Genomic DNA, 12,015 nt, shown 5'->3' with positions numbered 1-12,015 from the left:
ATTAATGTTTGTCGAATCTTACGTGAAAAAGATTTAACCAATTTTTGATATCGCACTATACTTCATATATATTGGATATTTCCCTGAAATTTGTAACTCTAAAAAGAAATATATGATAAGATGCAGCGAGATGAAGTCGACAAAATTTTTGCCGTACATAAAGATCCTAAAAACTTGTATTAATGATTAATTAATAACATTCTTAAATATTTTGTAAATACTAATAATTATAATAAAATTTTATTAAATATAGAAATAAAGAATCAATTCGTTTGATCTATATAATCATACTAAAAAATATTCAAAAATTCATATTAAATATATTTTACATATATGTGCGTTGTTAAAATATTTATATGCATCTGTATAATATACAGATCAAATTAACATTTATAAATACATTTATCAAAAATTATATAAGCTTCAAATTACTAATAAAAATAGTTATTGTACAAATTTAATTTCCAATTTATGCGGAAAAATGATGAAAAATACACAGCGAATGTGCGTTGACTTTTACAATAAGAGATAGAACATATAATACATCGCAATAAGTTTTTTAAATAATTCTACAATCTATTACTATACATATATTGGAACTAATTGTGCGAAATAAATTTTGTTAAAGCATCACATTATTTATAATCGTGCTATGCAATGCGTAATTATATCTTCTACTGCGCAAAAAAGATATCATTAAAGATTCTGCATTGCAGGCACATTAAAATATTATTAAAACAATAGCTGCCACGTGCAAATGATATTACACGTATCGCATGATACATGAGAATCCCTTCCGACGGCATAACATGCTATTGTCCGTTCAACAAAAATTCTTTCCATAAATATGGAAAATTTTCGTTTTTTTATATCTCTATAAGAAATATATACATATATATATATATGTATATATAAAATTTGTTTTTAATTATTCTGATAATCTGAATAGAGTATTATATATCAAATTATAATTTTACATAATATTCTTTTACGTTATTCAATTGCATTATAATATTATTAAACTTTTCCGCGGTGATATATTGCGGTACTAACTATAATATATATTATTATACAAACTGATTTCAAAACATTAAAAATTACTTATTTTTTTCTTTCAATTGTAATATTTAATTTGTACTAAATGTTAAAGTAAATATTAAGCGGTTTTCACGCAAAGATTTAAAAGCATGAATTTTAATTTTTCGCGTTTATTTTTATGCGATATCCGCAAAAACATAAATGATTATCCATATACCAATTGTATAATGCAACGAAAAAGCGAGCAGAGCTGTTTATTCTGTTTTCGCAATAAACAATACAACCGTCAGACAATATAAACTGCCAATTGGCTATCAATATCGTCTAATGAAACCGTATCGTTGCATCGTGATAAGGGGGAACATGCAATTCTATCCACTCTACTATTATTCATTGAACAAAACGCTGCTATTAAACGACGACATCTAATACGATCCCAAACACGTACAGTATGTTACTACATATGCAGTGCCCGCAAGAATCATTCTGTCTATGTAATCATATAATTCTTCTAGTATAGTTTCCGCATTATCATAAAAGAAGCTCCATATTTTTAGCGATAGCGCAGAATGTATATATACTAACAGATAGCAAATGCAATTTTCTGCTCAAGTATTATAAGTCTAAAAGCATTCGATCGAGAGATTCGCTAAAAGAAATTAAACCGTTATTAAATATTCTTAATAGCTGTCGGCGAAACTGTCATAATTAAACGTTGCCTCGTTACGTCACAAACTAATTAAAATAATAAATAAATGAATTAATGATAGCTTTAACATTGCAAGTAACTTTAGTACTTTTCACACGATACTTGCTATCAGTTTCCTTCGTTTTTTCGATGTTGAGCTATAGTTTATCCGTGTTGTCGTGACAAGTGCAACGAGCTTATATGTCATATCGGTATGCAATACGTCAACCGAGACTGAGGTTCAACTTGACGCATTAAAGCCTACAACGCACCTTGACCTCGGATTGCCATGTGCCCCGAAAAGTCATGCGCGGTGTTCAATTTCACGCAAGGAGATATCGGGTTTTCATGAATTATGCAACCGAGACTCACGGAGCAGACGAGATGTCACAATCGCATTCGTGTTACATGATCCAGCAGTTTCATCTTCGCGACAATCCTCACTGGGATCGTTTTGCACGTTTTTCTCCGTCACAATTCCCAAAAGATCGACACGACCGAAATATATTTATAATATATAACTAAATTTGCGAATTTCGCGCAAATAATTTATTCTGCATCGAGTTAAAGATATCAATGTCGTAGATATTAAATCAGCTGCATTATGCATCCGAATACATTATGCATGTTGACAAGAATAATCACATGCATGCCTCGAGAAAAATCTGTTTTTTATTTCTTCGAGCATATTTTTAAGATTATTCGTTTCAATCAATAACTAAAAATATTGCCGCACATTATGACATTAAAAATGTTAATAGAGGAAACGATACCAAAACGTGTCTGATGACTTTTTAAAAAAGTTTAATTTTGTATTCCTTAAACGAGATATATTTATTTGTACAGTGTGATTTTCTTCCCATTTAGGACTATCATCCTTGAAGTAAAAACAACCTTGAAACTCTGTAACGTAAGAATGTGTGCCGCGCTAAAAATATTCTCGAGCGATAAAATACATTAAAATCATTTAGTTTTTTTACAAATTACATTTTTCACATCGCACTTTGCGCATTATTTCCTTGTTCATAAAATTGCACACACAAGCCAAATAAACTTATACATATATTTTAAACGACAGTTGTGTCGCAAAACATTACATTAGAACTATTGTATTTTTCTAAGATTGATTTATATCTTTTTCTCTACAATTATAATAATATAACTTTATTATTATAACGCAATTACAAAAATAATATTTATAGTACAAAAATATTGCGAATATAAGTTAATTGATACCATAATAATTAATTGATATGATATAATTAATTTTAATCTAATTTTAAATTTTAAAAAATTATTCTTTTAGTGATTTGATATTGAATATTGATTATGTTGTAGTAATATTTACTTAATATATATGTATATATGTTAAGTAAATATTACTACAACATAATCAATATTCAATATTATATCATTATTATATATATATATATATATATATATATATATAATCGATTTTGCCGCAAAATTTGTATAACTAAAACGCTCACTTTCACCTTATCTAAACCCGGATATGTAAAAGAGGAAGCAACGCGCTATTCGCTCGCAATGTCATTAAACCTTGCGGGGAGAAGAAGGGAGATCGAGCACGTTTGACCCATACCGGTCGGTCAATAAAGTATTATATCCGTTTTACGGAGAACTCTGTGTCATGATGAAAACCCGTCGAACCTCGTTCCGGATACGTTCAATCGATACTCGAAGATCGCAGAATCAAAATAATCATGCAGAATAATAATCACGAGATAAGTGTATTTCTCGTATTCTTCCACGCCTCTTTTATTCCAGGAAAATTCCATCGAGAAAATATTTTTAAAAAATTGCAATACATACGATTTATTTTTACAAAATATTGAGTTTCTTTTTAATCATATTTTTCATTAATTTGTAGAAAATACAGAATGTACATTTTTTATAAAATATTGCTAATTTTTTTATAAAAAAATCAATTAATTAAATGTATTAAATATACACTGAATTTTTCATGTAATATGAAAAATGAGAATTATATCGTCCACAAAGACATGGTCTTATCTCTTAATATCAGCTGATTTAGCACTAATGAGTAAGAATAATCACGTAATTGATGGGATACACGTTCTATTATCATACAGCAGCAAGATTGAAGCACGCGTATCGAAGACACGATTACATCACAAGATTTTCAAGTTTTATCTTTATCAAATAAAAACTATATATATATATATATATATATATATATATATATATATATATATATAATATAAATAATAATAATTTAATTATACTGTCATCTTATTTATATTTACGAAATGCACTTTTATATTTAGGAAATATATGTAATTTGCATGCTTTTATCAATGTTCCGATTTTTATTTTTCGAAAAACATATGATAAAAAAAATCAACTTTACTTAACTGTTTTGTTCAGTGTTAAATATAACTAAGCCTAATCGTCCAGTTTTCATTGACGTGTTATCAGGAAAGCTAGCACATATACACATGTACATGCGCAAAAGCTATTATATCAACAAAACTCACAACACTACTAACGTTCAGCACTGAATATGAAACATAAATATTTTTTACTACAATTTGCAGAATAAGATTTCACATACGTGTCAAATTCGGGCCGTTATACGTGCTCACCAATCACGTACGTGATAATGAACATGCCGAAAATACTATCGATAAACATGAAAAGTCGGAAATGCACACTTGAAATATCATTCTCTCTATTCTCTCTTCCTCTTCTCATCACACTTTAATTTTAAAGATTAGTTCTGTTATATAAAACACATTTCCTCTTTTTAACCGAGACATGAATTTTTAAATTCTGTTTAAAAATTAAAATCTCTCTCTACAAATACTCTACAAATACACGTGTATACGAACAATTAATACTCATTTCTTTCGATTTTTCAAGGATAAAAATACTGCACAAAAACAATTCATCTTTGCAAAAAATTAAAAATAGTACGTTAAATTTAAAAAAAATATCAATTTTGATTGCACCGATGTAACACTTTGACATTCCCATTCATCTTACAAAAAAGGACACTATTTCTATATTTAAAGAGAAAGAAAAAAAGAGAGAGAGGCAAAAGTTTTGATAAAAAGTTTAAAAATAAAAATAAGAAAAAGAGAGATAGAGAGAGGAAGAAAAAGAATGAATTGGCGGAAAGATGCCTTTCTGGTTCCCGATAATCGAGATTCGATCTTCCGTCCGTGAAATTGCATTCCGTAGGTTAAAAAACTCGCATGGGAAGATCGGATTCGGAGTTCGATGCGTCTTCGCTCATTCAACCAGGTATCTCGTTATCGATAGAAATAAACATAATCAAAAAGGCATCGTTCGATTTAATACAAATCGCCGATCGTAAAAAAAAAAAAAAAAAAAAAAAAAACAGCATCTTTCTTATCGGATTGCTTAATAAAGCGCTTGCAGCGCGAACGCGCCCATGTAAAAATACTCTCCGCGATGATTTTTCCCGCAAAATCCCAGCCTCCACTTCCGTTTACATTTGCATACATTCGCGGGAAGAAAAAAAAAAAAAAAAAAACGTAACAATCTCGATGTTCTTGCGAATACGTAAAACGCATGAGCAAAATCAACTTGCGAAAGTCAAGGACTGGCACTTTGCGGGCCGCGTATCACTCGCCGCGGAGCGGAGTGACGAGCGACGAGTGCGAGCGCGCAAGGAAAAGAAATAAAATAAAAAGTGTTTACTCACTTCCTCGCGGTGGCGGCGGCGGCGACGGCCGCAGGCTCCTCGCCCAGCTCCGCGCGCTGTCGATGAATCGAGATCGCTCCCGGAACAAAAGTCCGATACGTCGCACAGCCCGTTCGGCTCGTATACACGTACGAGTGAGAACGCCGGTGCACTTCCGTCTCTTGATATTCGAACCGAGGAGCTGCAGCTCCTCTTCGCGCGAGGAAAGACGACGACGACGGGAGGACAGGCGGGCGATCGGTCGGTCGATGATCGGTCTCGAAGACTGGGTGGGCAGGCAGTCGCCTACAAGCGATCCGGCGATCGGTTGTAATGATATGTACGTGTGTGTGTGTGTGTGCGTGTGTGTATACAATTTTGTATTTTTTTCGTGTAATATGTACGCGCGGGAAAGTGCGTGAGTACGTGCGTGCGTGAGTATACGTGCGTGCGATGATAAGTCAACGGCAACAATTGACGATCGACGCGGCGGTTTTACATACTGTGACGTATTCTGACGTGTGTATACATATGTATCTCTCAGCGTCGGTCCTGCATGTCTCTCCGCGGGCAGCAACCGCCAAGTGTCACTGGCACGTACGCGATCGAAACAATAATGTTGACACGCACAACGTGATAGAACGTCCGCACCGCTCGGTGGTCCCGACACGACTAATGACTACCCCTACCGCCGCGCGCGCGCAGCGCATCCTCGGCGAGATGCGCGCCGCGCGCCGTCAAATTATCTGTCGGTTACTGAGCGCGCCATACGCGTTCCGCCGGTCAATTTTGATTTAATCACGGCTGATAAATTACAGAAATGTCAGCGGAATAATCGCTCGCATATGTTATATAAGTGAGAACCAGTTCCGAGATGTCCGTGTCTGATGGCCTGATGTAACCATTCGTAATAAACGATATATTAAAACGCATATGCTTGAATAATAATAAAATATCTCGAAACACATCTCTTGTGAATATAAAAAGAATTATATAAAAAAAAGAGACTTTAATAGTACACGAATGACAAATAAAATTAGTAGAAAGCAATCTGAAATATATACGTAAATTAAGTATTTGTCGATAATATAGAGCTCTTTAGAATACAGATTATGTATGTACGTTATAAGGATAAATACATAGGATGTTTCCAACAATCATTTTATACAATGCTTAATCATACAAATTATTTCAAGATATATCGTGAGTAATTCCGTGAATAAATATATAGTATCTGAAAATTAATTAAAATTAAAAATACAAAAATATCAAAATTATGATAATTACAAGAAAGATTTTGTCTATAATGACAAAGAAATATATATATATGTTATATGTATACATACATATTATAAACACACAAATTATAAAAGTTATTATAAACAGATCAAACATAATATAATTAACATAACATATATACATGCGTGGATTCTTCAATAACACTTGAACAATATTGGTTCTTTTCATTTTATTGTACCAAAAAATTGCATCTTGTTCAATCATCATTAATTCAATATAATATATTTATATATATATTTATATTTGTTATATCTTATTTATATATAATAAATATTTGTAATAGCGTAATTGTTCATTGTTTGTCATTGTTTTATTGTGTTCATGAACCATGAAAACGTGGATTTTCAGCGAGGTCGTAATCATCGTCATGTGTTAACACTAGAAAGACGTTCTGTGTGATTGGTCAGATTTGGGAAATCTGTCTGTTATAAAACGATCTGTTACAGATCGCCGAATTATTTTTGTCTCATCCATGTTTTTTTTTCGGAAAGGCCGGATTATTCGAGATAGATTCTATTCTCTCGGCATACTCGTCGTCGATATTTTTTGTTTCTAACAGTACCAGCATCTTACATAGACGATTCATACATCGAAACAATAGGTACCTAAGAAAATTTTACATCTAGCTTTGAGGCGCCCGTTCCCTTAAATTCGTCCTTTAGAATTATTTCATTCTGCTGGAACTGTATGAAGCGTAAAAAGTCCAAAAAATGAATCACTTTTCTAGTTTCGAAAAAAGATGAACTTATGTTTGTGAAATTATTACACAATTGCATAATTGTATCACAATGGAAATTAAATTACGTAAATATGTGTATGTTTATTATTATTTATGTAAGACTTCTCTTTCAAAAATAATATTTTCTTAAGCCCATTAATTAAAGAATATATTTCTTGTTAAATATCGAATTTAAATTAATTGAATATTGAGTACAAATTATTTTGAGAACATCCTACTTTATTTTGTACCATATTTTTGGACCATGTATTATTTAAATATTTTATTTTTGTAATCTTTTATGCTTTGAAACTTTAGTAAAAAAAATACATTATGCATTTCTGTTTAAATCATTCCAATTTGTTACGAATGCAAATCTAAAATGCAATCTGCTGAACTTCATTGTTTTACAAAACTCTTAACAACATTGTGACAAAATCACTAATTTTAAGCATTATGGAAGTAAAAAAAAACATCCACTAAATGATTTTATTGTATAAATTACGAGATGCTAATATGAATTTCTCAAATCTTGCTCTCTTTTTTCAATTCATTATGACCAATTCAAGGGTAGCAGGTCCTTCACGAGCCGAAGCAGCGCTAATTACCATATATATACCGTAAGAAAATATATGTACCTCTACAGACACCAATAATTCGATCTTCACGATTGTACATGGAACATAGAAACGGTTCCCGAACAAATCTTTCGAACAAGTGTTCCAAACTCCATCGTCATCGTCATCATCACTACGTTAGTTTATAAAGCTTTACTTTGCCAATGTTAATTAACGGATATCTCGTCGATTCCCCGTAAACCCTGCAGTACAACAGTCTTTGTGCCAATTTTTTCCTCGAGAGCTTTTAACAGCTAATAACTCGAACACATTACGAGATATACTTTTTTTATTCTTTTTTTTTTCAATATTGTTCGGCAAAATTTTTCTTTAGCAGCTCTCCGGTCACGCTCTTCACGATATCGTCGTCAATAGCTATGGCAGTGACTAGGAACCACTGGGGAAAATGTAACGTTACTGCAGAGTTAATGACGATCGTCGTCACTACTATGAGTTAATACAACTCCTTAGTTTTTTTTATTACGTCGCTACATGTGTTACGTTTGAAAAGGATCTGTGTGCTACCAGCGATATCGAAGTCTATATCAAAAGAATCCGTCTCACTGTAAGCGATTGACTGAAGGATCGTAAACATTGCCGAAATCCTTCAATCTTCTAAATTCTTTGCAGCGCGCACCAAACGACGTTTCTTACAAAATTGTACAATAATTGTACCATAATAAAATATATCTGATCTAAACATATTACCAATATGTGTGATATTTTTATATAATAAATTTAACAAATAATTTTGATTTTTTAACGATACGGGAAATTTTCATTTTCATTATTTAATTCGTTTTATATTTTACGTACGCCAATGTGTCATTTTAATAGTTTTCTTAGATATCTGCGGGTAATATAATTTCCATGAACACACTTGACTATATTTCTTATTATTTCTGTTTTTCTAATTAGACGATTAAAAAACATACGTTGCAGTGCGGACCGCCAAGAAAGTATCCTGTAGTTATACTTCCACCTCTCATTACCATATAGTTGAAATATTAAGTTTCTTATTATCATTTCCAGATGCATAAGCGAGCGTAAACTTTTTGTTCGGGAGAGTATTGTTCTTCTCATCACACAGAATGCTTAATTACATCGTATTTTGCTTTCTCCCATTCACGATTTTGCCTCTTTGCAGCGAAATAATTTTCCCTCTTGTTAGTGTGAGTGCAAAACTCACTGCAATTATTAATTTCGCTTAAACATCGTAAAAAATGTTGTCTCGATAGTGGTGTCGCTTATCTATGTGGAAACTGTTTAGGTATGTTCTCGGACAATCGAGTAATGTAAAGCAGTAATAACTCACATGAAAATCGCCCATTACCTTGCAAACGCCGATATTGCTTAAAGCAATAGCATATTACCGTAGAGATATTCATAAAGATTACCATAAAGATATTCAGCACGTATTTCAAAATTCAACAATAACTGATAAATAACGGAATATTACGCAAAATTATAGTTGCTTCAGTTTCTCATAATTATATCATCAGATTCGAGAAATAAAATAACAAAACGTGATGTTGAAATTTGACATTTAAATTGCTAAACCATTTATCATTTTTATTCATGTTTTCTATGCTGTTCAATTATCTTGCTATGGATTCATGGCAATATCGGCGTCCACTGACTAATTTGCAAATAACATATGGCTAGATCATTCTTTTATCGCTGAATCTAAGTCGGGAGATTAGAGAATTGGGTTTGTGCAGTTTAATTTTCGGCTGAATAGAGTAGAGAGAAATGAATCGCTATTACGGGTCGCGAATGATAAATAATTTGCCAAGTAGTAAATATATTCCGCGAGAGAGTACAACTGCATCGTGTCGTTGTCGGACGACTAGTTTTTCGATCGTATGATCGGTTTAATATAACGACTGTATCATCTTTATTACAACTTTAATCAACCATTATTGCAAACACATCTGACGCTCGTGCTATCATAGGCACGCTCGATAACATTGATGAGATATAATTACGAGATATAAGTAGCAAAAATATTGCTGTTTCCTTGTCCACCGATGAAGAATATTTGAAAGCGAAGAGGAATATGCGCACATATTCCCTCTCGATTACTTAATTCAACATATTTTGCAAAGAAAATAAGAAACGTCAAATTAAGACACGTGCTCCGCCGGCGGAGCACGAGTGTAAGGGCCATTCATTTATCTTTTTTATTCACGACGTAATGAAGTCTTTTGAACGATACCTGATATTTAACCATATTAAAGAAGTTTCTTTGATAAGCGCTCAATCGATCTCCATCTCCCTACATTATCTCAAAATTAAAAAGAAACGTTACGCAGAATTAAATATCATACTGTGAAAATCCCGGCTATTCTATCTCCGACATCGAATATCTTTCTTTCGTTTATATAGAAATTGCAAATATAATTCTCATAAAAATCATAGATAATATAAGCTATATCGTAGCGCAAAACTTTTTGATAATTCTATTTAAAACGTATTTCACACTGTACATATATTTGTCAGATATTCAAACTGAATCGAGCAAAATAAATCCCTCGCCCTTCGATTATGAATTATTGACATAACTTTGGCAAATATGTGGCATCGCTCATCGCCGACTGCTCTTTATATCATCCGTAAATATACTTACACATTTTCGTGAATAAGATTTACATTATCTGCGATACTAAGAACATATATGTAAAAAGCCAATCGATCACAATAATCATAGTTTCAAATTCTCTCGTTTCAATTCTCTAGAGCTTAATTTATTATCACTATGAATTATGTTTCCTGTTATGTACGACTCCTTTGCATCTTTTAAATGTACAATTATTCATGTATTCAGAAAACATTAGACAGAATATCATACAGAGTTAAAGATTGCTATGTTATGAAAGGTTGTTTATGATTATAATGTATGATTATAAAGGAAAAAAAATAAATGGCGATGAAATTAAATATGAGATAAAGAACATGCAATTATATCGCTATATTATATCATTACAATATATGTATAAAAATATGTTTTTAGACATTAATGTTACAACAAAATTTGAACACAATAGAGGCAATGGATCTTTGCATTAAAACGAAATATTAGTAAGTATTAATCTATCGCATTATTTGATAATCCAATATTGATTTACATAGCAAAAAATTCTTCTTCATTATAATAATGAGCAAAGCAAAAATAGATAAAAATAGAAGTAATGCCAATAATTACAATAAAACGCGATAAATTACTAGAGTTGACACAAGGAGAGATAAACAACACTTGCAAAAAAAATAAAAAATGATTATTAAAACTATTCTATCGCTTAATTAAACAAGTTTCGTTAGTAAAATCATATACATAATACAGAGTTATGCAAATATAATCAATAATTATATGTATAATATATATATATTTATGCGTATAACTAGTCAATAATTCTATATATATGTTACATGTACAATTAGCAACGATGTGAGATCTGAGAGCACGACTTCAAACTCAATCGACTATGTAAAACGCACATTCCATGATGATTTTTAGTTCTTGATCGGCGAAATCGGCCATATTGGCGAAAATGCACGCATTATAAAGCTATTATGCTAACTTATAAAAATAAAGTAGAAGAGACACGTTTTTGTGTGCGAAGAAATGCAGTATGAATAAAAAAATAACCGAGTTCTTCTTTTCACTAAGTACGACTGATAATTCACTTTGCTAACTATTTACCCTGAATAAAAGCTGTACATTTCTGTGTCATACATTCAAGTGACGCATATACTTTATTGATTGCACACCGAGTCTCAAAAACTATTAAAGTATTAGCAAAGCTAATAGACGAAGAGATATAGAAGTATAAAATAAAAAGCAATTGAGACGAATTCTTGAAAAAGATATCGCACTATACATAATTGCACAGATTGCACGGAAAAAGAAGACATTAAAAAAGCGCCAATGATTAATATTAATAAATTATATAAAAAAACCGTA

The 12,015-nt window shown here is 31.7% G+C and overlaps 1 protein-coding gene across 5 annotated transcripts in view; it reads right to left on the bottom strand.

Moving 5' to 3' along the window:
• LOC140669459 (inositol 1,4,5-trisphosphate receptor-like) overlaps nucleotides 1-6,196 on the bottom strand; it is a 39,241-nt gene extending 33,045 nt beyond the window's left edge. For 3 of the 5 annotated variants that reach the window (XM_072899323.1, XM_072899325.1, XM_072899322.1), the window contains exon 1: nucleotides 5,439-6,195. The gene's annotated coding sequence lies outside the window, so the exon portion shown is untranslated. Of the gene's footprint in view, nucleotides 1-5,438 lie in introns of all 5 variants that reach the window. The other 2 variants (XM_072899321.1, XM_072899324.1) reach the window with 2 other exon arrangements.
• Nucleotides 6,197-12,015: the final 5,819 nt, after the last annotated feature.

Source organism: Anoplolepis gracilipes, chromosome 9 (assembly GCF_047496725.1).
Source record: "Anoplolepis gracilipes chromosome 9, ASM4749672v1, whole genome shotgun sequence".
Taxonomy (NCBI): domain Eukaryota; kingdom Metazoa; phylum Arthropoda; class Insecta; order Hymenoptera; family Formicidae; genus Anoplolepis; species Anoplolepis gracilipes.
This window is presented reverse-complemented; position numbering and strand designations above follow the sequence as displayed.